The following is a 27,992-nucleotide window of genomic DNA, read 5'->3' on the forward strand; positions in this document are numbered from 1 at the left end:
TCTGGCCAACACCCACACAATTAAATTTTAAAATTATTCACAGATTTGAAAGCCATGAACCAAAATAAAAACCAAAAACAAAAGCAGGAAAAGAACAAGCATAATTTTTCAGATTCCGAAATAGATAGTAAGTTGCTTTTCTCAGGTAACCAAGCGCACAGAATTTTAATAAAAGTCATCTGAAAAGCACTGCAGAGACACTTTGTGCCAAGTATTGTTAAAGACTAAAAATAAATCATAATGTATGTGGTTATACGTCTTCTGTACCATAAAAGGGCCAAAGAAACAGGTCCTGAGCTATTCCCTTGGCCACAAACAAATTTTGACACTATCAATACAAAACAGTCTGCTTGATTGGCAACACTGACACTCAACTCACTGAACCCTTGTCCTCATCAGCATTCTATGGCTGTGACACAAGTACACGGCAGCAAATCAATGTGTCTTTAACACTTCTCTGCCCAATCAAGTATATAGCATCAAGGAAGAATACGTACAGAAGCACCACTTATCTCAGTCACAAAATCATCCTGAAACTATTATTCCTTCAAGAGCTCAAAGTCAAAGTACTGAAAATCCTATCTAACATCTCACACACTTAAATGTCGACATTCAAAAGCTGTCGTCAGTGATTCCTTCTCCTCCATAGTTTTCATGACAAGGCTCCAACAAATGGAAAATTGTAGCAATCACCCGAGTTAACATGAACTTGAGTTTCCCCGTTCTTAATTTTGCTGCAAAACCACATGAAACAATTGTGCCATTTTGAATTTCGTGTAATTGGACTTTTAATGACAAGCTAGGTACATGATTACTGCATAGCATCTTCTCGTGCCTTAAAGCGATACTTTTATATTCTTAGGACATCAAGTCTTTCCACCACAGCAAAAAGAAAACAGTTTTAAAGGTAAGCATTTTTTTTTCTAATTCTATGGCGTTTCAGCTTCAACTTCATCTTATAAATCCCGATTTTTATTTTATAATTTGCAAGTGACTAAAATGTGTCTGATTATCCATTATTTTATCTCCTAGATTTTGATCTTGTCCATATGCATTAGTTGCTTAACCCACTAGTGTATAGATGGTTACGATTCGCTTGTGCTGGTACTGGAATCAAACTAACATCAAAAGTGCACAGAGTTCACCAGACTTGTTGGTAACTTTCCTTGAGGTAAGGAATGAAAACCATTACTTCACTACAGACCAAAAAATCCACAGATTTTTTTCTATGTTTAAATGGCTGTCAAATCTGAAACAGACAGGATAAAACAAAAAATAAATTGTGCTGTAGTCTGATTCCGTCAACGTGCATAAGTGAGATTAAGTTAAAAACAGGCTTCAACTATTATTGCCTACCATCCAAGTGATATCCAATACTGCCCTTTTACACAACAGGTAGGCAAGTCAGCCACTCAAGCTTGCTCCACTATTCAATACGATCTCACCTCGGCTTCAACACCACTCTCCTGCTGACTCTCCATAACTCTTTAAACCATTACTAGTTAAAAATCTATTTCCTTAATTTGCTTAATGGCCTGGCATCACCACACTCTGGCATAATGAATTCCACAGATTCATGATCTTTGTGAGAAGTAATTTCTCATCTGTTTTAAATCTGCTACCTCTTACCCTAAAACTATGACCTCTGATTATAGATTTCCCTACAAGAGAAAATATCCTCTTTATGTCTACTTCATCAATCCCCTTCGGCATTCTAAACGTCTTTTGTTAAACTTTAAGCTTGCAGTTCTTCAGTATCGAACTATACTTTGAACAAATTACCTTAACATCATTCATGTTTTGATTAAAGACAGAATCCTTTGCCTGTCTGTATCCTACATGTAAGGAACTAAATATACAGATGAAGCTATAACTTGTACTTCTAATCCTGATTGCTGTACTATGAAATTGAAAAGCAAAGTGCATCATAAAATGCAATGTAATTCAGGCTTCTTACTGCACTTTAACAAACTTGTAGGTATTCCATATAGTACAAAGGAAATCAATTTTTGAAAACATTATCTGTCCGCAACACAGGCACACACTAAATTATTATAATTTAGGTAATGAAAGCTATGTGCAAGATCTCATTACAAATATTATTTGTTGGAGGGAAAGGTTTGCAGTCTTAGTTACCCTATCTGAACACAAATGTTTCCAATTAATTTCACTTATTCAATATTGCACTCATTCTCTTGGGATCGTAATTTTTTAAAAATATAATAATGACCAACAAGCTCCACATGTATTAACATGCAAGCTTTAATGCCCCAATTCTTATTCAGAAAGCACCGTGATGAGATGGTCATTCATAGCTATTTTGCAAAAGCAACTACAAATTTTGTTTCCTAAAAACACATTTGTTAGCAAAATAGCAAATCCTTAAAAAAAGCTATCAAGAAATGTAATTAGTGCTTTTTTAAACCCTAATTATTTTTAAAGGTACATTTCAGCTCCTGAAGAAAACGAGTAATGAGGTGTTACTGAGAGCATGCATGCAGAAATAAATATCCAGATAGATGTAATTGGGTGGCACAGTGGTTAGCACTGCTGCCTCACAGCACCAGGGACCCAAGTTTGATTCCAGCCTTGGGCGACTGTCTGTGTGGAGTTTGCATGTTCTCCCCGTGTCTGTGTGGGTTTCCTCTGGGTGCTCCAGTTTCCTCCCACAGTCCAAAGATGTGCAGGGTAGGTGGATTGGCCATGCTAAATTGTTCATAGTGTTCAGGGAGGTGTAGATTAGGTGGGGTATAGGGGGATGCGTCTAGGTGGTATGCTCTGAGGTTTGGTTTGGGCTTGTTGGCCCAAACGGCCTGTTTCCACACTGAAGGGATTCTATTCTATTCTACTAGGGTTTTCACCAAAGGAATTCTAATGGTATTTTTAAAACAAGCATGTCCTTCATAAATATTATTTGTAAACCCTGCATTGAAGAGCATAATTACCTAAATTTTGCCATAATATATTGCAATATATGTCTAGACATAATTCTTACGATAAAATTGTTTTGTTTTAGTTGTGAAGTATTTTACACAAGGTTGCTTTTTTTAAAAAAACACCAGCCCAGCTACTATCCACACAGTTCTTCCATACAGTCCCCAATGTCAGCATTTAAATGCCTTAAAATTCAAAAGATGAAGGCATAAACAGAAAATATTTTTAAATTAAATATACTGCTAAATATGTGTTACTAGTTTTGTTGCTAATAAAGCTTTACCTGTACAGTTAGAAGTTTAAACACCACAGTCTCCTTTCATATTTTGTACTCCTGCTTGATCGGAGGACAGTTGGGAAAATTCAGAAATTAGCCCAACTATTGCAAGTCAGTTCTGATCTTCTGCTTAAATCTGAACTAACTCTGCATTTGGGATCTTGTACTAGGTGCAAACTCTTTGGAAACTGGCCAGTTAAAGTGTATGAATTATGCATAACAATGAAAAGTTACATTACATAGTGAGTACACCCTCCGAATCAATATAAAATGTATGCATAGGAACATGTTGCCTGATGTAAAATATTTCTTCAGAAATACTTAGTAAAACATAGAAAATGCAATTTAAAATATAACCATTTAATCTAGTTTAATTTCTGAACTGAAGCTGTCGTGAGCTTCCACAGCTTAGTTGTTGAGCGCATTTTGTTGACTTTGGCACTTTGTAGTATCATACATTCAGTTCATACGTAACCTAATCATGTTTGGTCAAAGGTACTCTTAAAATTTAAGCATGAGAAATAAACTTGGAATTTAAATTGTGAAACATTTAAAGCAACATTGCTCATAAATATACCTTTGTTCTTTTACAAACTCAAAACCTTGCAAAATAAAACATGTCCAATTACTTAGAATAAGTTCATCTGACACTAATCCTTCAAAAATAATCAATATCCAAAAGCACACAGGCATGGCCATTAGCCCACAAGGAAACATAACGGGTGCACGCTTGCTTTTAAAATGTTAACAAAGTAGCATTGCAATTTAGTGATATTTACATCAAACAGTTGTGAAATATTTGAAACTAAATAAATTATGTAATCAGAGATAGTAGGAATCACTGATGCTGGAGAATCAAGGATAGCAAGGTGTAGAGCTGGACGAATACAGCAGGCTGAGCAGCATCAGAGGAGCAGGAAAGCTGATGTTTCACGTCTGGACCCTTCTTCAGAAATGGGGCAGGGGAAGGGGATTCTGAAATAATTAGAGACAGAGGGGGAGGCAAATGGAAGATGGATGGAGGAGCAGATAAAAGGAGAGGAGACGGACAGGTTGGGGATGGAGCCAGTAAAGGTGAGTGGAGGTGGGGAGTTAGGTTGGGGGTTGGTCAGTCCAGTGAAGATGGATAGGTTAAAGAGGCGGCGGGGGGGACATGCAGCTGGTAGGTAAGAAGTGGGGTGGGAACACTGGATGGGTGGAAGAAAGGATGGACAAGTTAGGGAGGTGGGGGGGATGAGCTGGGCTGGTTTTGGGATGCGGTCGAGGCCGGGGAGATTTTGAAGCTGGTGAAGTCCACATTGATACCAGAATAGAATACAGCTCCTCTCACCCATCTTCCTGCAAAAATATCATCCACTATTCCCAATTCCTTCTCCAACACCGCATCTGCTCCCAAGATGAGGCATTCCACTCCCGGACATCCCAGATATCCTCATGTTTTTAACGACCGCAACTTACCCTCCAAAATGTTTGAAAACGCCCTCAACTGTGTCTCGCATTTCCCGCAACTCATCGCTCACACCCCCTACCCCGCAATAACAACCAAAACACAATCCCCCTCATCCTCATGTACCACCCCACCAACCTCTGGATCCAATGCATCATCCTCAGGCATTTCCGCCACCTGAAATCCGACCCCACCACCAAAGACAGTTTTCCCTCCTCACCCTTATCTGCCTTCTGGAGGGACCACTCTCTCCATGACTCCTTTGTCCGCTCCACAATCCCCACTAGCCCCACCACCCTGGCACTTTTCCCTGCAACTGCAGGAAGTGCTACACCTGACCCTACACATCCTCCCTCACCCCTATCCCAGGCCCCAAGTAAACCTTCCACATCAAACAGATGCTCACCTGCATATCTGCTAACATGGTATACTGTATCCGCTGTTCCCGATTTGGCCTCCTCTAAATCCGGGAAACTAAGCGGAGGCTTGGAGACCATTTTGTGGAACACCTACACTCGGTTTGAGACAAACGACTGCACTTCCCAGTCATGAGCCACTTCAAGTCCCCCTCCTACTTCTTGGACGACATGCCCATCGTCCTACAGCGCCACAATGATGCCACCCGAAGGTTGCAGGAACAACACCTCATATTTCGCTTGTAAACCCTGCAGCCCAATGGTATTAATGAGGACTTCACAAGCTTCAAAATCTCCCTGCCCCCGACTGCATCCCAAAACCAGTCCAGCTCGTCCCTGCCTCCCCAACATGTCCGTCCTTTTCTCCCACCTATCCACTCCTCCCATCTCAACGCCACCCCCAACCCCACCTCCTACTTACCAGTCTCATCCCCGCTTCCTTGCCCTGTCTGTCTCCTCTCTACCTATCTGCTCCTTTAACCATCTTCCATCCGCCTCCCCGTCTGTCTCTATTTATTTCAGAATCTCCTTGCCCTCCCCCATTTCTGAAGAAGGGTCCAGACCCAAAACATCAGCTTTCCTGCTCCTCTGATGCTGCTTGGCCTGCTGTGCTCATCCAGCACTATACATTGTTATCATAAATTATGTAATCATCTTGATCAGTCAGAAGACACCAAATTTACAGTTTAATGTTAGCCAAATACCAATAAGCATCGAACACACCTTCAAGATAAAGGAGGAGGGAGTGGCACAGTGATAATGTTGCTGACAATGTAAGGTAGAGCCTCAAGCACATGTTCTTGGAATGTGGATATGTGGGTTTGCATCCCTAAGTGGCAGCGGCTGAAATCTGAATTCAGGACCTCTTGTGGTGCAGATGTAATGCCCTCAAAGTGACACCTGCACCAGAGGTGCGCCATAACATATCTATACCTTTGAAACAAATGACACTAATGCTGCAACCTGAGAAAGAAAAGAGAGCTTTAAACAATAAACAGTTAAAATTAGTTATGCTGTGGCAGGGCATTTAACAGCATCTGTTATGCGTTAGAGCTCCTTTTATGCATTTAGTCATTTAATGAAAATCTGTATGGCAAATTGCTAAATGGTTACTCAAGGTACTTTTCTTTAAGAAGAACAAAAAAAATGTCTTTATATAAAAGGCCCGGGAAAATTAAACGAACAATGAACATCCACAATCTTGTAGCATTAGTGGGAAGGTGACAGCCTTGTGGTATTATTGCTGGACTGTTAACCCAGAGACCCAGGTAATGTTCTGGGGACCAAGGTTCAAATCCTGCCATGGCAGGTGATTCACTGACGTCCTTTAGGGAAGGGAAACTGCCATCCTTACCTCGTCTGGCCTACTGACCTACAGCAATGTGGTTGACTATTAACTGCCCTATGGGGAATTAGGAATAGGGAATAAACGCTGGCTTTACCAGTGACACCATCATCCAGTGAATTTTTTTTTTTTTAAATGCTGCTTTCAATGAAAGGCATGTTTTGTATACACATATATATCAAATATTTTTGATTTCCTCCCAGGTTACCTTGAGAATGTGAGTTTGCATAGCAGTTGGACAGTGGTTTGGTTCAAGAGTTAATTATTTTCCCCATTCTATCCCAAAGTTATATATTTTTAAGCTTATCTTTATTGAAGAACCTATTTTGTTACCTTTATTAGAAGCTGAGGCACAGTGATAATTCATTCTAGTATTTACTTATCATTATTTGGGTATTTATATTGTTCATCCTTTAGTTGTCCTACATTCATGGCAATTTTCCTTTTATTATTTATGCACCTGCAGAACTTTATTTCCTTTTAAGACTCATTAAATTTGATTTGATCTTTGCTTACCTGAGATTTGGTTAAACTTCTCCAATTTGTTTGTATTTCCTTTTGCCCTTTCCTTCATTATTTAAATATTTTATATACATTTTTAAGTATAAAATCATGTTGTACATCTCCAAACTCACACTGAATCCCATCTATTTTTCATCCATACACAGTGATTTACAACAGATTGTCATAATTAGAATATAGAACAGTACAACACAGGAACAGGACCTTCAGTTCACCACATCTGCGCTGATCATGATGCCATTCTAGACTAACGCTATCTGCCCGCAACACGTTCCATTTCCCTCTATTCCCTGTCTGCTCATGAGTCTCTTGAAATTCCTCTGAAATATTGCTATCACATTTGTTTCATCCACATGCCTTTGGCAGCACAAGCCAGGTAGCTGTCACCCACAGTATAAATAACTTGCTTCACATATTTCATTTAAACTTTCATTTCTCAACTTAAACCTCTGCCCCTGGTATTTGACATTTCCACCCTGGGAAAAAGACTCTAACTATCTCCCCTAACCATGCCTGTCTTAACTGTGTGTACTTCTGTCAAGTCAGCCCTCAGCCTCCAACACCCTAGCAAAAACAATCCAAGTTTGTGCACCATCTCCTTATAGCTCATACAATCCAATCATCCTGGTAAACTTCTTTTGCACCCTATCCAAAGCCTCCATATTCTTCCTACAGTGTGGCAATCAGGACTGCACACAATACTGCAAATGTGGATTAACTAACATTCTTTACAGCTGCAAAATGACTTGCCAATTTTTATACTCTATACCCCAACTGATGAAGGAAAGCATGCCGCATGCCTTCTTTACCACTTTATCCACTTGTATTGCCAATTTCAGGGAGCTGTGGTCTTGCACCCAAGCTCTTTCTGTATATCAGTACTCCTAAGGGTCCTGCCATTTACTGTACACTTTCCTTTTGTATTTGACCTCCCAAATGCGTCACCTCACACTTGTCCAGATTAAACTCTATCTGCCATTTTTCCACCCAAATTTTCAACTGATCTATATCCTGTTCTATCCTTTCACAACCTTCCTCACCACCCACAACTCCTTCAATTCTAGTTATCTGCAAACTTACTAATCAGGCTGCCTACATTTTCAGCCAAATCATTTATGGAAATTACAAATGTCAGAGATCCCAGCACTGACCTTTGTGCAACAAAGAAAAGCAGTCAGAAAAGCATCCCTCCACAACTACCCTCATTATTACCCTCTATTATTTATTACAAGCCAATTTTGTATCCAACTTACCAACTTACACTGAATCCAATGTGACTTAATCTTCTGGAACCAGTTATCATGAGAGGCTTGTCAAATGTGTGATGAAATGTAGTCAACATCCACTGCTTTACCCTCAAGTATCATCTTCATCATTGTCATTTTCTCAAAAAGCTCAACAAAATTTTTGAGACAAAATCCTCATTTTCAAGTCCTTCATGGCTCATTCCCACTCCACAAATCTTCAATAATCAATGTACTTATCCAATTCTAGTCTCTTCCACATTCCTAAATTTAATATCTAAGTTTCTGCTGTGTTGCCAACTGTCTGAATAATAAATTCTAGATCCCCTTTCCAAAAACCGATCTTCCTTGCCAAACATATCTTCCCCTTTCCCTGTGCCTTTACTATACTTGTTACAATATATCATTTTCTTGTCCCCTTCTAATGTCAGGACAGATAAAATAATAGCTGCGTTTTTGCCTCCTCTTTCTCAGCCATCCAAGACCCAAACCTCCTTTCAGGTAAACCAGTGACTTCCATTTTTTTTTACTTCCATCTTTGAGTTCAGCATACCCAATACATTGTTCATATTATATTTGTCTGTTTTGCACTGGGGAGACCAAAAGCTGTTTGGGTGATTGCTTTCCAGACACTTCTATTCAGACCTGAAGCACAAGCCAAGCAACCACTGGCTTGTCATTTTAATTCTGCACCTTGTTTTCACACTGACACTTCTGTCCCTGGTCTATTGCAATGTCTCCATGCAGCTCAATGCATTCAGGCAACAGTGACAACTCTTCAGAATCTGAAGCAGACTGTGTCCTTATGTAACAAGGCCTGCACAACATTGAGGGCTGTCGTTAAGTGGCAAATAACATTCATGCCAGACAAATGCCAGCCAATCTCTTTCTCAAAAAACAGACGATCTAACCTTCATTCCTTGATGTTCACTGCCATTATAATCACAAAATCTCCCATTATCAACATGTTGATAGTGATTGTTGACTAGACTGGATCATCCATACAAAATACTGTTATTACAAGAGCTGGTCAGATGTGTAGAATTAGGTGGCATCACCTCCTGACTTGTCAATGCCAGTCCAATATGTACAATGTTCAAGTCAGCAGTGCAATAAAATTCTCTTCAGTCTCCTGGATGGAAGCAGATCAAGCGACATTTGAGACTCAACTCCATCCAAGACAAAGCTGCCCACTTGATTGCCACCCCATCAACCAATACTCATTCCCTTCACACATAACGGCAGCAGTGTGCACCATCTACAAGGTGGACTGCAGTAACTCACCCAAGTTCCTTTGACAGCACCTTCTAATCCCTGACCTCTACAAATCAGAATCGCAAGGTCATCGGAACATCACCACTTGCGGTTTCTCCTTCGCGTCACCCATGATCTTGACTTCCAGATATATTGCTGTTCCTACAGTGTCATGAAATCAAACTCCCTTCTGAACAGCACTGTGGACATACCTACATCAAACTGACTGCAACAGTTTAACAGAGTGGTTCGTCACCATTATTTCAAAGGAAATTAAAGATGAGGTTCATGATGCTCACCCAGCCAGCAATGCCCACATCCATGTTAGAGTTTAGGAGAAAATATTGAAAGCCTGTTACATTTCTAAGTTTTCCCAAATTGAATGAAGGGTCATTAACCAGAGGCATGAACTGCTTCTTCCTTCCTAAATATTGTCTGGTCCCAGCAGTAATTGCAGAAATTTTTGCTTTTATCCGGATTACCAGCTTCTGATTTTAAGTGTACTTATCCCTTCCAATATTACAATAGCTCAGAATGAGGACTGAATGCAGCAGAGATCAAACCCGGTGGTCCTCACTTGGAACATTAGTTCTCCAATGATCAAAATTACTTTCAAAGCAGTGCACATCTAGGGAAACTAATGATCCTCAGAAAATTAATTTCTATCCGTCAGTACTAGCTGACAGAAACTGTGGGCAGAATGTTACAATTTTAGTTGCATATTTATTTTAGTCAAAAATATCTTAGGAGATAGCAAGAACAGCAGATGCTGGAGGCAGAGTCAACACAGTGTGGAGCTGGAGGAACACAGCAGCTCAGGCAGCAGAGGAGCGGGAGAGTCAATGTTTTGGGCCTAGATCATTCATCAGGACAAGTCCTGATGAAGGGTCTAGGCTCGAAATATTGACTCTCCTACTACTCTGATGTTGCCTGAGCTGCTCTGTTCCTCCAGCTCCACATTGTATCAAAAATGTCTTGCATGGATTCAAACATTGGTCAAAATGCTTCAAGTCTATACTTGATATCAATCAATACCATTCAGTACCAAGAAAGCCATGCACTCGCAAGGAACACTTGACCATTCCTGTTTTTCCATCTTATTTAGTTACATTTGCATAGAACGTTCAGTATACGTGCATATAATGTGAAGTATGAGTACAAAGATCGTACACCCATTCAATGTGCTATTACGCATTTCTCCAACCCCAACATACATGGGATTGACTCCAGATACTTCTCCTTCTGGGAACATCCGAAGAAAACAGGAGCAAATGTCAAAAGCAGAAACAACCTACTTATCAAACTTTGTTGACAATCAATTGATTGCAACAAACTACATTATATCTGGAACCCTCCACTCAACATCTATCTGATTAATGCAAAATACTACAGATGCTGGAAATCTGAAATGAAAACATAAATTCAGAATGTCTAGCAACTTTGTGGAGACAGAAACAGAGTTACCAGTTTGTATCCAGTATGACTTGTTCAGAACTGAAAGGAACTGAAAAATGGTAAGTTTTACACTGTTGAAAGAGGGGAGGAGAGGCAAATGGAACAAACTGTGAAAGTGTCCAGAGCAAAGGACAAAAGGAATAATAATCCATAGAATAGAAGCCACAGAATCCTTACAATGTGGAAACAGGCTATTCAGACCGACAAGTCCACAAGACCCTCCAAAGAGCCTCACATACAGAACTGTCACTCTACCCTATATTTCCCATGGCCAATACATCTGATCTACACACCCCTGGGCACTATGGGGCAATTTAGCATGGCCAATCCACCCAACATGCACATCTTTGGACTGTGAGAGGAAACCCATGCAGACTCAGAGAGAATGTGCAAACTCCACACAGATAGTCGCCTGAGGCTGGAATTAAACCTGGGGCCATAGAGCTGTGAGGGAGCAATGCTAACCACTGAGCCACTATACTGTGAGATATAATAATGTAAGGAAGTGATAGATGTAAAATAGGTGCATATGAAGGTGTGAAAAGGAGAAAGTAATTCCACTTTGCAGACTGCAAAGTTATTAAGATACTAATAAAGCATAGCCAGGCAATGGCAGGGGATGTGAGGAAAATGGAGGAAAGAAGTCACCCTCTTAAGTTATGGAACTCAATGTTAAGTCCCTAAGCCAAAAATGAGGTGTTGTTCCTTCAGCGTTCATTAGGCTTTGCTGAAACATTGTAGCAGACCCTGTATATAAAGGCTAAGCTGGGCATAAGCTGGTTTATTGTGATGGCAAGCAACAGAAAGTTGAGATCCTTCCTGTGAACGGAGAGGTTGTGTTTTGCAAAGCAGTCACCTATTCCGCTCCAATGGGCTCTTTTATGCTCTGTCTTATTCTGTGTTTCTTCACAATCTGTTCTCCTTGCTTCTCCTCCTTTCTGTCAACAGCATAAAAATCACAATCTTCCATCTCCTTTCAGTTCCAAACAGGTCATACTGGACTTGAAACATTAACTCAGTTTCTCACTCCACTGATGCAGCCACACCAGCTGAGCCTCTATATTAGAGTGTTTATGGGGCAGCCTGGTGGCTCAGTGGTTAGCACTGCAGCCTCACAGTGCCAGGGACCCAGGTTCAATTCCAGCTTTGGGTGACTGTTTGTGCGGAGTTTGTACATTCTCCCTTTGTCTGCGTGGGATTCCTCTGGGTGCTCCAGTTTCCGCCCACAGTCCAAAGATGTGCAGGCTAGGTGGATTGGCCATGCTAAATTGCCCAGAGTGTTCAGGGGTGTGTGGGTTATAGAGGATGGGTCTGGGTGGGATGCTCCAAGGGGCGGTGTGGACTTGTTGGGCCAAAGGGCCTGTTTCCACACACTAGGGAATCTAAATCTAATAACTCAACATGTCTATCCATTCTAAGATAACAAAGTGTAGAGCTGGGTGAACACAGCAGGCCAAGCAGCATCTTAGGAGCAGAAAAGCTGACATTTCAGCCTAGACCCTTAGGCCCAAAACATCAGCTTTTGTGCTCCTAAGATGCTGCTTGGCCTGCTGTGCTCATCCAGCTCTTCACCTTGTTATCTCAGATTCTCCAGCATCTGCAATTCCTACTATCTCTCATGCCTATCCATTCTTGTCCTTTATATCCCCAACATAGCTCCAACCGACAAAACACACAAGGTGACTGAAACTTCAGCATTGAATTTCACTCACACACTCCATAATGATCTGTTTCATCTGCCTACTACCTGCCTTCCATCTCAGTGCCGAACGTTGCACCTTCGTCAGAACATCTACCAGCAAACATCCTGTGGATCAAGGATTGGAAAATAGAGAAGTCATTAACAGTTTCCTGTGACAAACCATATCTGTCAAGTGACAGGCTTTGAATTACCAAGATGACACTGGTTCTTGTTAAATAGACTTAGAATAAGCCAGCATCACTGCACAAACTCCAAATGCACATTACCAGGGAGTATCCCCTCTGCAGGCTAATAGCCAGGCTGGCCACTGTAAGCTCAGCAAACAGGAAGGCAATACTTTGGCTTCTGGAGATACAATGATTAAATCATCACAAGTTACTTATTAGAAATACAATTCAGCATGTTTTGTTTCCCAACTTGTCAGTAATAGCTAGTGGCTAACGTGTTGCTTTTTTAAAAACAAAATGATGACAAAAATCATTGACTTAAAACATCAATTTGATACACATGGTTTCAAAATTTCTAAGTCAGAATCAAGAAAATCTACATACCCAATCACTTTCTGTAAGCTCTCAATATTTCCAACATAAAAGGTTCAAAATATAATTCATTTCCAATGCAAATTTGTGGATATACGTTACTAAAGTGTTAATTACACTATTAACTGATTCTATCATAACATTATTTTCACATAATTTTATTCACAGATTCATGATCCTCTTAACTATGGGATAATGATACCATTTTACTAAATCACAAGACACTTTAATAGTCTAGGCACTGTAGAATGGAAACTAACATATATCAAGAACTCAAAAATTTGAAATTAGTTGTCCAATCACTTTTTTTATTGTATTGATTTGTTTTAATTTTATTCAAAAATTTAAACAAGCTTCAGTTAATTTTAACTGCACATCACCATCATTTGGAAGCTCAGATTTCTGTGGAGTTTAATATTTATCAGTATTTATACATTCACCAGAGTCAAGAGTATGAGCCCAACATTCACTTTTCATGATTTCTTTTAATTCTAAAGATCAGTTATTAGAAAGCAATAATTCAAGCCTTTTTTTTCTGGGCCTTAGGCAATTTTGAGATTATTTGTTCAAATCCAAACCTTGAAATATACAGAGATAACAAGGTGTGGAGCTGGATGAACACAGCAGGCCAAGCAGCATCAGAGGAGCAGGAAGACTGATGTTTCGGGTCTAGACACATCTTCAGATTTCTGAAGAAGTGTCTAGGCCCAAAACGTCAGCCTTCCTGCTCTTCTGATGCTGCTTGGCCTGCTGTGTTCATCCAGCTCTACACCTTGTTATGTCAGATTCTCTAGCATCTGCAGTTCCTACTATCTCTAAATATACATTTTCCTTTTAAGAATAAACTGTATAGTTTCTCAAAAGGTCTATTCCTGGGCAATATCTATGCCAATGTTAACTATATCTTTCCAAGTCAAATAGCAATAAATAACACTTAACACTGTCATTTTTTTCTTTCTGACTGATTCATTTCCAAAGGAATAAATTTGAATTAATGGAATCCTTTATAATGTCCTCTTGAAACTTCACAGCAATTTAAAACCAATGAAGTAAGATCGAAGTCAGCCCTTTTCTTTTATAGCCAAATGCTGAATTCAAATTGATTGAAGTTTGAATACATATGGTAACTTTTCTGCTGGTGAATGTCAGGCAATCCACTGGTGAATTTCCTGCTGTGCTTCAAATGACAAGTGCAGGATTTTTTAAATGTTAAACAAATTGAATAATGTTTAAAAGACAAACTCTCAGACAACTCAGCACTCTCTCAGTACACAATGAAGTTATCATAGATTAGGAGTTAGATCTGGAGTAGAACATGAATCCACAATCTCTGACTCAGAGCTGAGATGAGAGAAAGGCTGTAGCACAGCATATCATTTCACCGATCATCTCTAGTCCTCTGAATAGACATTCGCATAGTGCCACTGACACAGTCATAGAATCACAGGCTTCCTAACTTTTTCCCGTAGCTCTATAGCTTTTCCTTTTTCAGATAATGATCAAATTCCCTTTTGAAAGCACAACTAATCTTGCTTCCACTAATTGCTGCGACAGTGTGCCCAGGACTTAAACACATAGTGCTTGAAAATGATTTACTTGTTGCTGTTGCTTCGTTTGTCAAATACCATAGATCTGTGTCCTCTGGTTCTCAACCTTTCCACCATTTGTTTTCATATCCACTCTATTTCACTTGCAATTTTAAATTTTTATATCTCCTCTTAACCTTCTCTTTCCAATTTTTCTATGTATCTTAGGTTCCTCAAACTTGGGACCATTCTCTTGAATCTTTCCTGCACCCATTCTAATGTCATCACATCCTTCCTATAATGTGGTGCCCAGAATTGTACCCAGTATTCCAGATGAGGCCGAACTAGCATTTTATCCAAGTTTAACATCACTTATTTTCTTTAGAAGTGTATGCTTTGCCCCTACCGTTAAAGAATACAGTGCCATACATTTGTATGGACCACACTCTCAAGCTTCATGCCACCTTCAATGACTTACGCACATTTATCACTCTGCTCCTGCAGCCCACTAAGAATTAATTTATATGGTCCCTCTTTCTTCGTCCTATTAAGTTGAATTACTCCACATTTCTCTACATTGAATATCATCTATCTATTGTCTAATAAACTATCACCACTGCTCACTTCATTCAACATCTTTATATCCAATATATGTTTCAACTATCATTGATTATGAACACATAAATTTGGCCTTGTTTACAAAAGGCAAGCTAACTACCAGGCACTTGTTGACTAGTCTCTCTGTTAGACAATGTTATTAGGGACAAATTGACAGTAAAATGTACATCATGTTAACAGCTTCTTTCTACTGAATAATTCTAAATGATAGCATTCTCCATTAATGACAAAGACATTTCCTCAGGATGTCTGATAGCCTGTACTGATCATTCTCTTAGGCAAAACAGTACAAACTTAAACAACCAGGTTTAATGCCAACATTCCTGCTGGGATAAGTTAGGGAAAGTGGGACAGAGAGAAATAAAATTCCTCCTGATTTGTATCCGAGATCCTGTTTCATTTGAATTAAAGGCAGAAACTATTCTGACAATTTACAGGCATAAGGGGAGCATCAATGGCGATGCATACAATATTGTAAAACGTGTATCAGAGTTAAAAGGAACTGCAGATGCTGGAGGATCCAAGATAACAAAGTGTGGAGCTGGATGAACACAGCAGGCCAAGCAGCATCTTAGGAGCAGGAAAACTGACGTTTTGGGCCAAGGGTCTAGGCCAGGAACGTCAGCCTTCCTGTTCCTAAGATGCTGCTTGGCCTTCTGTGTTCATCCAGCTCCACACTTTGTTATCTCAGTGTAAAACGTCTGTTGGTTTTAGAATTTTAAGAAAACTTGGCTTTGTATTAAATAATCTTGAATTATCTTTTATTGTACTTGAGTGGAGAATATGAAGATAAAAATCATATAAGAGAAGGAAGATGAAGAATTATTTGGTACATAAATCATATTTCATCCAAACTAAACTTAAAAATTTAAGAAAATTATATCCAGGAATAATAGTGACAGAAACAGTTTACTTGTTTTTATAGCTGCTTCAACTAAAAACCAAGACCTGCACACAGACTGATCCATTGAAACACTGAAGTTAAAGAGAGAAAGATGAATAAATGGGCATTCAAAAATTATGCATGCATGTGGACAAAGACGATCTACGAGATGGATAGAGTGCTTAAGCTGAAGGAACCTCTAGGGGGCAATGGCCATAATATGAAATAATTCATCCTATAGTTTCAGAGGAAAAAAAGAATCAGATGTAAAGGTATCACAATTAAGTAGAAATGTAACTGAAGAGGTGTGAGGGAGAAGCTGGCCAGGGTTGATAGGAAGGGCAGCCTAGCAGTAAAGACAGTGGAGCAGCAATAGCAAGAGTTTCTGTGGATAACTGGGGAGTCACAGCATAAATTCATCTCAAGGAAGAAGAAATATACCAAGTGAAGGATGAGGCAAACATTAATATGGTGAAGATTAGTGGGAAACCAGAATTGGAAAACTTTGAAAAACCTGCAGAGGCCAATCAAAAAAGCAATAAAGGGAGGAAAATATGAATTAAAAAGGGATGTTAGAATATTGCAGGGGATATTTATATCATCGACAACTATGGGTGAGGTGCCAGAAAGCTCAAGGTTGGCTAATGTTGTGCCATCATTTAAGAAAGGAAAACCCAGGGACCTTTAGACTGGTAGGCCTAACACAGTGATGGGCAAATTGTTGAAGGAGATTCTCAGAGACAGGGTCTAGGTGCATTCAAAAAGGCAAGGACTGATTAAGGATAGTCAGCATGTCTTTGTGGATAGAAAATCATATCTTACAAATGTGATTGAGCATTTTGAAGAGATGACCAAGATAGATAGATGAAGGCAGTGCAGTAGATGTTGTCTACATGGACTTTAGCAAGGCCTTTGACAAGGTTAGCAAGGTTAGATCGCATGAGATCCAGGGAGACCTAATTAATTAGATATAAAATTGGCTTGACAGGAGGGGACAGAGGTGGTCAGAGAGGGTTGTTGTTCAGACTGGAAGCCTGTGATCAGCGGTATGCCACAAGAATCAGTGCTGGCTCCACTGCTTTTCATCATTTATTTAAATGATTTGGACGAGAATATCGAAGACATGGTTAGTAAGTTTGCTGAACAGTGAAAAATGGGATCTTGATCAACTGGGCCAGTGGACCAAGGAATGGCAGATGGGGTTGAATTCAGATAACTGTGGGATGTTGCATTTTGTTAAAGCAAATCAGTGCAGGACTTACACACTTAAAGGGTAGAGCGCTATCTGAGTTTCCAAATGATGCTGATGTATATTCAAAATTAAGAGAACCTTGTTCAAGTTTTTGAATTGAACTAAAAAGCAATTCAAAAAGGAAAATGATTTGACAAGTAATTTCAATTTTTTGAACGCTGGGTATATGTTAGTTTCCATTCTACAGTGCCTTGACTATTAGAGAAGTGTCTTGTGATTTAGCAAAATGGTGTCATTATGTCTTAGTTAAGAACATTATGAACGTGCACATCAAATGACGTTCAAATAATGTTATGATAGAATCAGTCAGTTGTATAGTTTACACCTTAATGAGAGTGTTACTGAACAGAGAGATGGATAGTTCCTTGAAAGTGATGTAACAGGTAGACAGGATGGTGAAGGCAGTGTTTGACACAGTTAACTTCAATGCTCAGAACACTGAGTACTGGAGTTAAGACATCATGCTGCAGCTGTATAAGACCTTGCTCACACCACATTTGGAGTACTGCACACGACTCTAGTCACCCTGCTCTACAATGATGTAATTAACCTGGAAAGGGTACAAAAGATATTTACAAGGACAGTACTAAGACTGGAAGGTTTGAGTTATAAGGACGGATGGATAGGCTAAGAATTTTTCCCTGGAAAAGGGAAAACTGATGAGTGACCTTATGGAGATTTATAAAATCATGAGGAGCTTTTCCCCAGGATAGGGCATTCCAAAACTAAGGAGCATAGGTTTAAGATGAGGGAAAATACTTAAAAAGGGACCTGATGTGCAACCTTTTCATACAGAGGATGTTGCATTAATGAAACAAACAGCCAGAGGTGGTGGAAGTGTGTACAATTACAACTTTGAAATGACATTTTGGTAGATGGATAAGAAAGGTTCAAAGGGTGTGAGCCAAACGCGGGCAAATGGAACTAGTTCCGTTTAGGAAACATGGTCAGCATGGATATGTTGAGTCGAAGAGTCTGTTTCCATGCTGTACAGTTCCATGATTCTATGTATGTGAAACAACCAGGACAGCTTGCTGGTTATCGTCACTTGACACTCTTGACCCACTTCACCTCAGCTATTCAACTCACTCAGTTTCATTCTCTCTGGCTCGTGTTCAAAGTGATCACAATCCCTAAGTAGCATGGACTTTCCCCCCACTCTGTTTCTCTCTATTGCCTCTTCCATTCAATCCTTCTCTATTTCCACTTACTTCCATCCCAGTCTTCCAATTCTCTCTCTCTTCTTCTACACTGTGGTACCCAATGAGTCCTGATATCGGACAAGCTGGTTAAACAATCACATTCTAGATTATTAGTCACTCAGTGAGTAGTACAAAATGTGTCATTTAGGTAAACTGGTCTTTTTTGAGACTTAATTCAGGTCCCAGACTGATTTGGTGAGAGATGCTTTGCCAATTTGCTCCGAACTACCAAACCTCTGTAATAGCATGGATCTCAGCGCACACTGAGACTGCCCTTCACAAAGGCAGAGACAAGAACTCTAGCAACTTTTAAAGGAAAACTTGCCTCATCCAAATCAGAAGGAAAAATGATTTAGGAAACCTGTAGATTAATCTCCCATGCTTTGCTGAATCTCTTCAGTAAATATCTTGAAGCCGCTGTGTGGTACGAATGTATCACTTGAGATAGGGATTGCCGATGGATGGGGAGTATATATTTTAAGTGCAGTTTAGGTTTAGGGAAAGGCTGCAGGTCAGAGAGTAAAAGAACAGGAGAAACCTTGGATCACATGGTAAATGACAATAAAATGAAGTGGGTTACACTCAATGAAATTACTGGACCTATTAACTCAATGGCCGCAGAATGAAACAATTATATGTGGTTTCATTAGATGAAGACGTACTATCCCTGAAGGGACAAATTTGTAGGGCAATGGGAAATGGACAGATAAATAGAGTTCATTTGATAGCACTTTCACAGAGTTATCATGGGAACAGTGAACTTAATAACCTCCTCTGTGCTGTATTGTTCAGAAATTCTATAACTGTTGTCAAATCTCTGTCATATGTACAAATTTATGAGATCACTTTATGCGGTACAGAAACCTTGCTCCTCAAATTTAATCAAGTCTAAAAGTGTTCTATACTTAACCCAAATCAACGTGACTCAGTGGATTGAATACAGGAGACTGAACACTAAGAGAATTCCCTTTCCTTCTTGAAGTAATGCAGTCTGATTTTTACATCTATTAACACACAGTGGTATTCAATATTTTATCTACATTACACTACCTCTGTCAAATTCAGTACTGATGCAACAAAAGAGGAACTTGCACGTATTTGGTTCCATTTTTTGCCTCAGTACAGGCTAAAATAGTTCAAAGCTAATTATTTGCAATTAAAGGAAACAGATTTCTTATCAATTAAAGCCTCCTCTAATCATGCTGTTACCACTTCAGTAATGCAATCAATACCTATCAGTCCATCTTCCATCTCTTGATTAATCATTATTTTATTTCCTCCCTACCTTCTTTTTCCTGACTGTGTTTCACCCAATAAACTGTTAATTAGTTACGTTACCCAAATCTTGAACTGAAACATAAACCCTACTTTCTTCTCTCCACAGATACTGCCAGACCTAACAACCGCATTTACTACTTTCTTGCCACTTTGGTCATATGTCCCATATAGTTTAAACGCATTACATATTTGGTGCAGCTTCTACAAACATATCATCAAAAATTCTCTTTATTCTTTAGTTATGATACAATATTTCCACACGTTGTGGTATGTATTCTTTTTGCAAAAAATCATTAATTTCGAGGTTTCAGCGTAAATATGTTTTTAATTATTATCAGCAGTAACCATTTGAAAACCATTTTGTGAATGAATTCATCAGTATGTTTCAAATAACTCTGCCACAAATGTCACAGTGTAGAAGATCATGGCGGGGCTGATCAGTTGTGTCTTAGAGGCTGCTTTGTCATCATAACATTGTTGCATCACCGAGATGACAATAACTTACGAGAAGCAAAGGTTATCCAAAAGAGCCCCGTCATTTGTGGAACTTCCAAGAATATTGCCCTCAAGATGAGGGCACCAATATCAATATGCGTTATCATATGTTATACATGTATGACAACAGTCTTTGATGTACACAAAAAGAAGTGGAATGGTTTATGAGGACCTGGGATAGGAAGCAGTTCAGAGGGCATCATGCACTGCTTTTTGGACTCAGTGTTCTGGTCGCTCAGCCAGTGCGGCATTTTCACCAAGTTGGTGCATATGTTGTGACTGGGGCCATGGTATGGAAGATAGTGGGGCTGCTGAACTTGTGGTTCCAGCTCAACAGCTTGTGGAATGGGAGCAGTCTTCTGAGAGAAATGATGAGGACATTGAGCTATCGGAAGCTTTCTTGGTGGACAACAGAGCTCAGCTGCACCAGGCATTACAAAATAGACGGAACCGGATTGACACTCAGCTCCCGTAGATGAGAACCCGTGTACAGCTGAGTCCATCGTGGACTGTCAATGTCATCATGTCAACAATTACTTTCCATTGTTGGGGCGAATTGCAGTCTGTGCTAATTTCCTTTCATCTGTCGACAAAGGCTCCCATTCAGATTTGTCCAATTGCTTACTTGTATGTGATGCTCCCCTACTGGACAATGAAAAATTGTCAGTATCCAGTGGGCACTAAACAGACAGTATTTAGATAGGTTGTGGCAAAGCACACTTAGCTGTATTAGCTGATGATTAAACAGTGACTTGGGTGAGAGAATGGGGTTGTGTTTGTGAATGACTGTCAGCCACGCTGTATATATGTTGTGACCACAGTGGCTTTGTGACTGCTGTGCTAATATTCTGATGGGGGCCATCACTGAATTGGCACTGCTTGCTGAGTGCGAATGAGTGCACAGCCAAAATCAGAAAATTAGGCATTACAATGGAAACATGCTCTAAATTCACTACTGAGATATGTTCCATGGGGGTGAGTGCACAGGAGTGGGAGTTGACAGGATGATGGTTGGGGAGAGGTGTGACAGGGGTGGGGTAGGGAGCAGTACATATTACAACAGTAAATCTTAACTCTGCAATGACTAATCTTTGTATCTACCTCAAGGATTTCAGGTATTATAAACAAAGCTCCAACCTGGAGCCAACAAAGCGTGGAGCTGGAGGAACACAGCAGGCCATTCAGCATCAGAGGAACAGGAAAGATTTCTGAAGAAGAGTCCTGACCCTGTGCCTCTGATGCTGCCTGGCCTGCTGTGTTCCTCCAGCTCCACACTTTGCTACCTCTAACTGCAGCATCTGCAGTTCCTGCTATCTCCATTCTGGAGCCCGCAGGCTTCATTTTACCCGACAGGCTGGCTACATGAGTGAACTGACATCTCAAATTTCTTTTAAAAAAAAGTCACATTTGAACAGTTCACAAATTTGGTAGGCAAGTTTAGATCTTTACGTAAATTTTATAAAACCTTGTACACACCTTATTAAGCACTCAGTGTACTGGAGAAAGGAAGATGGTTACATTTTATTAATTTTTCTGATTATACGTTTGATTAACTTTCTTTATATGTTGTTAGTAATTTCACATTGGAAGGTTATGTGTTCATGATGCTCAAATTCCTGTGTGCTCTTTATCTCTTTGAAAGTGATATTTGCAGTTTTTAAAATGCCAAATGGATGAAAATCAACTATGTGTTTTTAAATTATGCAAGTAGGTGAGACTAAAATATTATGCTTTTGCTTAAACAAAGGTCTCAACTCATAGTTGATGATTTGACTTATTGTCACTTAAACTCTACAAGACATGATAAAATACAATGAAAAGCTCCAACAATGATCACAATCAATGTCATTCAAATACTTCAAGGATAAAAAGACTAAGCTGAAAGTCCATCTTTGTTCCTCTGTCTCCACCATGAGTCCTGATTCCTGAGCTGGCTAACTAACGATACTGCTACCCCTCTACTGCCTGTGTCAGACTGGCCAATGGAGTCACTACTATTCAGGCACCATCTCTGGCAGAAGGGGGCCAGCAGCAAGGGGCTGTTGATGCTGGGTACAGTGCTGAATCCACACTTGCCCTGAGTCCCAGAGCCCTGGCTCTGTTGCTGTCACTATCAACTCACCAACAACCAGGAGACCCCAGCTCCAGGCCCCGCTGGATAGAGAGATAAGCACGCAGAGACAGCTCCTAGAGTGTGTAGCTATAAACCAAAGAAGTTGTCCTTCAAATGGGCTTTTAATCTCAAAATGACTTTCAAGTTATGCAGTAACTTAAAGATCAGAAATATGGCTTCAAATTCATTTTTTTTAAAAATGTGAATACTAGCAGAATGAAGAGTTCAATTGTAACTAATTTGTCTAATCACTTACATAACATGATGACTAATGAAAAACAAAAAACACTAAGTTGACTGTTGATACACAGCAGTATCACAATAATCATTGCATAATATCCATACTTAAAATCCAGCCTGTCATTCACAATGGCAATAAATCTTACTTCACGTGTCACAATTTTTATCAACGCTTATAATGGAAAGTTACTCTATAGTAGCTATCTGTATGCAAACAGTTTCCTGTCACAATGGAGTTGCCTGTTTTGCACCATCAAATCTATTTCTATTCAAAGACAACTTGTTGACCATGTTGGTAAATTGGCTGAGGAGCAAAAGACAATGGGATAATGGACAGTTAAATCTAATTAGCACAATGTGACAAATGGCATTCTAGAGAGCTCTTCACATAGTCATAGCATTTAGAATAGACAAATGATGGGTTAGACTAATTTTCATGTCATCTGCAAACTTACTAATGAGACCCAATGACGTTTTCATTCAAATTATTTATATATGATGCATCTATATTGCACACAGGGGTCTCATCACAGATCCCTGCAGATCATCACTGGTCACAGACCTCCACAACTACCCTCTGTCTTCTATGGCCAAGCTAATTTTGTATTCAACTTACCAACTCATTTTTAGTCCCATGTGACAATCTTCTGAAGTCAGCCTACCAAAAGAAACCTTGTCTATTGATTTATTAGTGTCCATGTAGGCAATATCCACTGTCCTATCCTCAACATCTTCATCACTTCCTTAAAAACTCAACCAAACTTGAGACAAAGCATCCACCACACAAAGCCATGCTGACTGTCCCTAATAAATCCATTCTTTTCACAATACGATTAAATCCTGTCCCTAAGAATCTTCTCCAATAATTTCCCTACCACTGATACAAGACTCACTGGCCTATAATTTCCTGGTTTATCCCTGTTGCCCTTCTTGAACAAAGGAACAACAGTGATTATTCTCCAGTTTTCTGGGACCCAAACTTTGTGTAAAAAGTAAATAAGGAACGGTCTCTGTCAAAACCTCAGCAATTTCCTTCTCTGCTTCCCTCAGTATTTTGGGATAGATCCCACCTGGCCCTTCAGACAGGCTTAACTTAATGTTTTCAAGACAACTAACATCCTCCCTCTTGATATCGATGTGGCCTAAAATATCAACATACCCCTCCTCAATCTTACCATCATCCATGTCCTTCTCCTCAGTAAATACTGATGTGAAGTACTCATCAAGGACCTCATTCACCCCCACCGGCTCCACACAAACTCCTTTTCTCCTTGAGTGGGCCTACCCTTTTCCTAGTTACCCTCTTACTCTTAATATGCACAGAAAATGTCTTGAGATTTTCCTCAATCCAGCTTGTCAAGAACATGTCATGGCCCTTATTAAACCTCCCAGTTCCTTTTTGTGTGGAAAAAGTGCTTTCCTGCTTCCAAGATATTCCTCAAGTTACACATCTCTAAACCTTAGATATGTTTTCTTTTTTGGTTTTTGACAGAACTTTCAATATCTCTTCTTAATCAGATTTCCTGAATCATACTAGCCCTGAACTCTAATCAGTTAGCCTTTAAAAGACTCACACATATCAAATACGGATTTACCCTTAAGCAGCCACCTCAATTCAAATTTCCCTAGTTCCTGCCTAATACTGTTGTAATCAGCCTTCCCCTAAGTTAGCTCTATCACCTGAGAATCAGTCTTATCCTTATCCACAGCTATCTTACAACTTACAGAATTATGATCACTGTTCCCAAAATGCCACCCTACTAACATTTTGATAAACTGGCCAGTCTCATTCATCAATACAAGATCTGGTATGGCCTCTTCCCTAGTAGGGCTATCAACATATTGTTTCAAGAATTCCTCCTGGATGTACTTAACAAATTCTGCCCCATTTAAACACCTGGCACAGAAGAGTCCTAGTCAATACCAGAGATGTTAAAATCTCCCACTGCAACAAGCCTATTATTTTTACATCTCTCCATGGTCTGTCTACATATCTGTTCCTCTAGCTCCCATTGGCTATTAGGATGACCACAATATAAGCCAATCATAGTGATTACACGTTTCTTATTCCTGAGTTCTACCCATACTTCCTCAGTGGATGATCCCTCCAAGATGTCATCTCAGTGCAGTTATGACATGTCCTTAAATCAGCAATGCAACTCCTTTTACATCCCTATCCTTCACACCTGAAATATCGAAACCCTCGAACATTAAGCTGCCAATCCTGCCCTCTTTCAGCCAATTTTATACAATGTCTACAATATCGTAGTTCCATTTACTAATCTGTGTTCAAAGCATATTTGCCTTACCTGCTGTATTCCTTGCATAAACTCGATCCACCTATTTTCCCTATTACACTTACTTGATTTAACTGCTACCTTCTCCTCAAACACTCTACTTGTTAACCTACTGCTTTGGTTCCCACGTCTCCTGCCACAGTTGTGTAAACCCTTCTAAGTGGCAGTAGCAAAATCTCCCCGCAAGGATATTGGTTCCTTCCAGTTTAAGTGCAATCCGGCCTTCTTGTACAGATCCCTTCTCCCCTAAAAACACTAAATGATCCAGATATCCGAAGCCCTCCCTCATACACCAGCTCCTTAGCTACATATTCGACTATAATATCTTATTTCTGGCCTCACAAGCACATAACACAGGGAGTAATTCTAACATTACAATCCTAATAGTGCTGCTTCTCAGCTTTCTACCTAACTCCTTGAACTCACTTTGCCAGACCTCATCTCTTTTCCTGTCTATGTCATTAGTATCAATTTGGACCATGACCTGTGGTTGCTCACCCTTCCCTTGCAGAATATCCTGTACATGCTCAGAGGCATCATTTACCCTGACACCGGGGAGGCAATACACCATTCTAGAGTTTGTGCTCAGCCACAGAAATGCTCATCTGCCCCTGACTATACAGTCCCCTATCATTTCGCCCTTCCCTGCTGTCAAACAGAGCCAACCGTGATCTGGCTACGGTTGCTGTTTTCCCCTGAGGGACCATGTCTCCCAACAAAATGCAGAGGTATACTGTTTAAGAGGGGAATGGTGACAGGGGAGGCCTGCACTACCTGCCTGCTTGCCCATCCTGGCAATCACCCATCTATCTGGCTGGATCTTTGGAGTGACCACATCCCTGAAACTCCTAACTGCCTTCTCTATGATCCTCACTGAGTCCAACTGTTCCATGTAGTCTGAGAGGAGCTGCAGGTAGACACAGTTCCTGTAGATATAGTTGTTGGGGAGGTTTGCCTTCTTCCTGATCTCTCACATCACACAGGAGAAGCATGCCACTCCACTGACTACCCTTACTACACTTCCAGAGTCACAGATTTATACCGCATGGAAACAGACCCTTTGGTCTAACTCGTCCATGCTGACCTGATATCCTAAACTGACCTCGACCCATTTGCCAGCATTTGGTCCATATCCCTCCAAACCCTTCCTATTCATGTAACCATACAGATGCCTTTTAAATGTTGTAACTGTGTCAGCTTCCACCACTTCCTCAGGCAGCACATTCCAAACACCCACCATCCTTTGTGTGAAATAGATTCCCCTCAGGTCCCTTTTAAATCTTTCCATTCTCACGTTAAACCTATGCCCTCTAATTTTGGACTCCTTTACCCTGGGGGAAAAAGAAACACCTTGGTTATCTACCCTATCCACGCCACCCATGACCTTATACACCTCTGTAAAGTCATCGCTTGTCCTTTGATACTCCAGTGAAAATAGCCCCAACCTATTCAGCCTCTCTGTATAACTCAAACGCTTCAATCCCAGCAAAATCCTTGCAAATGTTTTTCTGAACCATTTCAAGCTTCACAGCACCTTTCCTATAGCAAGGAGACCAGAATTAAACACAGTATACCAGAAGTGGCCTCACCAATGTCCTGTACAGCTGCAACATGATCTCCTAACTCCTATACTCAATGCACAGACTAATGAGGACAAGCAGGACAAACATCTTCTTCACCACCCAGTCTACCTGTGACAATTAGGTTGTAAAAGATCTTACTGTGCTATACCTTCACGCTGTGCACCTTCCTCAATGAAGCCTGGTGTTCACCAAAGCCCACACTTCATCTCAATAGCAGTACTTCAAACTCACAACTAAGGCTCTTGTTTGTAAACCATACCAATTCATGCCGAGAGAGCTGACTTCTCCCAGAATCCTCCTCAGCCACTTCACAATAACACCCTCTGTTGGGTGTTCTTCCTCCCATTGAGCACCTGGTTCTTCTCGACCACCTTCTCAGTTGAGCTAAGTGAACGAACATCTCCCAGAATCCTCCTCTATCTGTTCTCACTACCACCCTACCTGATGATGCCTGAAATATTCACTCAGTTGAGCTTTCACAACCCATAAACAGAAAAATGTAGAGGTCCAAGGCCAGAACCAGGCTCCATACCATTAGAGGTGCTGCTTAGCGGTCTAGAAGTAGTCAAAGTAACTGGAAAAGCCATGAGATTTTCTTACAGTTTCGTGAAGTAAGGGCAGTGAGTTGATGCATGTCCGGGTGTCTCATGGACAGATATACTGAGTGAATCCATCTGGTGAATGCAGAAACTTCCTGAAAGGGAATGCGAGCAAACCTTGTCATTTGAAGAAACTTTCAAACAAAAGTAGGAGTAATAATTCACTGGGGTTGAGTGTCTGTAAAGGATATTGCAAAAAAAATTTTGCTGCTTATGAGAAGATCTTTTCAAATTTTCTTGTACATACAGCTTTGTTTTTCTTCAATTTTCTTTTGTGTCATGAACTTACATTCTTCATATACAAGTACATTGTCAGCTGTTTGTGAATTTGTTCCATGATGGAGCAGCACAGTAACCAAATGAAAAAGTAAAATCTATGGTCTACCAAGCCTGAAATCTGATTTGGCTGGTGTCACCAACAGCTAGGTTATAGCATAGGCATAAACATTTGAATCAGGCTTCTCAGGAGTGAAATAAAGATACACCTTTAATAACGATCGTGCAAGGTGGAATTCTCTTCTGCAAATGACATTTTATGCTGGGTTAAATGTTAAGTTTGATACTAATAATTGATTGTTGCTAATTAAAGGTATTATGGGTTATGGAGCAAGAGTGGGTATATGGAGTCCGGCCACACATCAAACCTGATCACTGAATGACACTGGAGAAGCTAAACGACCTGCTCCTGACCCTATGTCTTACTGCACAATTGCCAAGATTCAGAGCCACACTTTAAGACATTGAAATTGTAAGTTACAATCTCCGCTTTGA

The 27,992-nt window shown here is 40.1% G+C and overlaps 1 protein-coding gene and 1 long non-coding RNA gene across 22 annotated transcripts in view; one reads left to right on the forward strand and one right to left on the reverse strand.

Moving 5' to 3' along the window:
- gulp1b (GULP PTB domain containing engulfment adaptor 1b) overlaps positions 1-27,992 on the reverse strand; it is a 344,780-nt gene that overhangs the window by 224,890 nt on the left and 91,898 nt on the right. For 2 of the 21 annotated variants that reach the window (XM_059647183.1, XM_048534103.2), the window contains one exon: positions 12,607-12,701. The exons of 16 other annotated variants lie outside the window; for them this stretch is intronic. The gene's annotated coding sequence lies outside the window, so the exon portion shown is untranslated. Of the gene's footprint in view, positions 1-1,356; positions 1,379-3,217; positions 3,360-12,606; positions 12,702-27,992 lie in introns of those variants that run through there. 3 more of the 21 variants (XM_059647181.1, XM_048534111.2, XM_048534119.2) reach the window with 3 other exon arrangements.
- On the forward strand, positions 529-27,920 carry LOC125453939 (uncharacterized). The gene is made up of 3 exons (XR_007247913.2): positions 529-907; positions 1,033-1,171; positions 27,811-27,920. It is a non-coding gene; the product is annotated as an uncharacterized LOC125453939 (long non-coding RNA).

The sequence above is a fragment of the Stegostoma tigrinum genome, chromosome 7 (genome assembly GCF_030684315.1).
Source record: "Stegostoma tigrinum isolate sSteTig4 chromosome 7, sSteTig4.hap1, whole genome shotgun sequence".
Taxonomy (NCBI): domain Eukaryota; kingdom Metazoa; phylum Chordata; class Chondrichthyes; order Orectolobiformes; family Stegostomatidae; genus Stegostoma; species Stegostoma tigrinum.